Below are 2,658 nucleotides of genomic sequence, written 5' to 3' on the forward strand. Positions count from 1 at the left end.
CATCAATAGACACATCGATTCTGTCTTTCAGAGTGCCCGTCAATCAAATTTTTAGCAGATAAATCAATGTATGTGTCTATCATCCTATGCAGAATAAGCACCTGTCTGTCAGTTAATACGCATGTGTCAATTTGCATTCGTTATTCCATATTTCTGCCACAATCACTTCATCGATCTATTTATGTAAAGTGTTCTTAGCCATGACTTTAGATGCGCCTTTTATTGCAGATGCTCAACCACAACGACTGAGCAGTAGATGGAATAAAATTATATGCATAAAACGATCTAACTCCTCCAGTATCAGGATAATTTTAATATTTTAATTCTCGCTACCTTCAGGTGATTTTTTTCCATTGAAGAGGGATATACAGTGTGGAAAGTGTTAGTCTCTGGACTCATTTGGTACGAGCGTTACATTATTGCTTCTGACGGCACTGAAATTACCTTTACTGATAGTTACTGCCTCAATTACTGCCTCTGCAATATACTACCATACCAATCCACTGAGTTGGTAAAATACGTTCTACACAATATACTGCATTTGCAATACATTTTGGCGTAATAGAGCGTTTGTGTATTTAGTCTTCTTTTTGTCTCTACATTATACCTTCACTTTCAGAACGCTGTCTGTGCATGTACTACTTTCACAATACATGCTACACCCATCGCAGTTTATGTATACAAGTAAATGGATCTTCAGAATTAGTGGGTGGTATCATTTTTTTTTTTTTTCAAACTTGCCCTCCACTCTTCCTATTTCTCCCATCTTTCCTGTCACTTCTTATTGCTTTTCTTTCCTTTACAGGTGGCTTTACAATGAGTGACAAGCCAAATGGTTTCCTGTAAGCCAAGAAACCATTTACAACGCTGGGTGGTAACCATATAACCAAACCATACGTGCTAGCTACGTGTTAACAAGTGGGTTGGTGAGGGGTTAGTGCCCCTCCCCGTAAAACAAATAACTCAAAGTCAGTGGCCACCCCTTACGGGATTGTGGCGTCTGGCAATAGATAGATAGATAAATAGAATTTATATCGCATCTTTTTATCTTTTTCTGGAGGGATTAGATATGGCCTTCTTTATTATGAGAGGCCTCCATATTTTCTCTAATTTTCTTTCTTTAACAGGCCATAATTTTCTTTCCTATGCCCCCAGCAGTTTCACTCTCCTCTCTTTGGTTCTATTTTTTCCTCCCTGTTTTAAGAAGTTTGCATCATCTGTCTGTCTGTCTGTCTCTCTCTCTCTCTCTCACACTCCCCCCAAACCCACGCCCACACACACACACACACACACACTCATTTTCTTCATTTCCTCTTAAGTATTTTGTATATCGCATTCATCTTTCTTCTTTAGAAATTCCTGTCTCTTCCGTCGAACTTTCATCTTCATCAGCCTTTTCATCCTACCTCAGCTGCCTATCTCGGCTCCTCACTTTCCTTCATACTTTCTCAGTTTTCTTTCTTTTTCTCTACTTACATGTCTCCTAAATTTTCTCTTTCCTTTTCTGTATATATATATATATATATATATATATATATATATATATATTTTTTCATTCATTGCCAGACGCCATGTATCCCACACGGAGTGGTCAAGGGCTTAGAGTTAATTGTTTTACAGGGAGGGGCACTAATCCTCCACCAACCCCACTTGACACGTAGGGATGCCAACAGCATCTGGTGTTCCCAGGCGGTCACCCATCCAAGTACTAACCAGACCCAACGTTGCTTAACTTCGCTGATCGGACGGGAAGCGGTGTACTCAACGTGGTATATATATATATATATATATATATATATATATATATAAACAAATTAGGCCACATTTCAATTCCATTTCCTCTGGCATTATTCTTTCTTTGCTCTGAATTTGTGTTTCCTTGTCTTGTATTCTCTCCACTATTATCAGTTACCTCCAGCTTTCATACTTCTTCACCATACTTTCTTATTCCGTTTCCTTCGTATTTCATTGTATTTATATGACTTTCCCGTTAACACAGCGTACCATCTCACCCTTCAGTTGCTCCCGCATCTTTGCGTATTCTCGTCTTTCTCTGCTTCCATGTCTCCTTATTTAACACTTTTTTCGTGTGTTTAATCAGTGATATTATAATTCATCCTCCAAACTTCCATCCTTCTTTATTTTACCTAAGAACTTAAATGAGCTCACATTTTCTATTTCCTCCTCATCCAGATTCACTGTACAGTCAGTGACTTAATTTCTCTCGTGGACCATTACTTCACTCTAAAATACATTCAACTTTAGATTCCGTTTCATGCACACTCTCCGAAACTCATTTACCAAGCATTGCAGTTCCCCTTCGTCTTCACTTAATGATACAGTATCATCTGCAAACAACAGTTCAGGAAGCGCTGCCCTCATACATTATGGTCGCTCCAGCATTCGCTGCTCTACCTAGTATCACTTTTATAACCCCATCCACATACAGACTGAACAGTCGTGGAGACATGGCACATCCTTGTTTCAATCCAACATTCAGATAGAAAATTTCACCCAGTTCACTATCCACGCGTTCACTATCCACACGCACTGCAGCCTTAGCATCCTCATACATACTCTTCACGGCATTCAGCAACTGCCCATTTACTCCACATATTCTTACTATTTTGCTCATTCCTAGTCTATCCACTCTGTCAT

At 39.1% G+C, this 2,658-nt stretch overlaps 1 pseudogene; it reads right to left on the minus strand.

The window, feature by feature from the left end:
• Positions 1–1,664: 1,664 nt before the first annotated feature.
• LOC145392780 (5S ribosomal RNA) lies at positions 1,665–1,783 on the minus strand (annotated as a pseudogene).
• Between the last annotated feature and the right edge of the window lie 875 nt (positions 1,784–2,658).

This window comes from Coenobita brevimanus, chromosome 2 (assembly GCF_032717465.1).
Source record: "Coenobita brevimanus isolate Jiangsu-jjx chromosome 2, ASM3271746v2, whole genome shotgun sequence".
Taxonomy (NCBI): domain Eukaryota; kingdom Metazoa; phylum Arthropoda; class Malacostraca; order Decapoda; family Coenobitidae; genus Coenobita; species Coenobita brevimanus.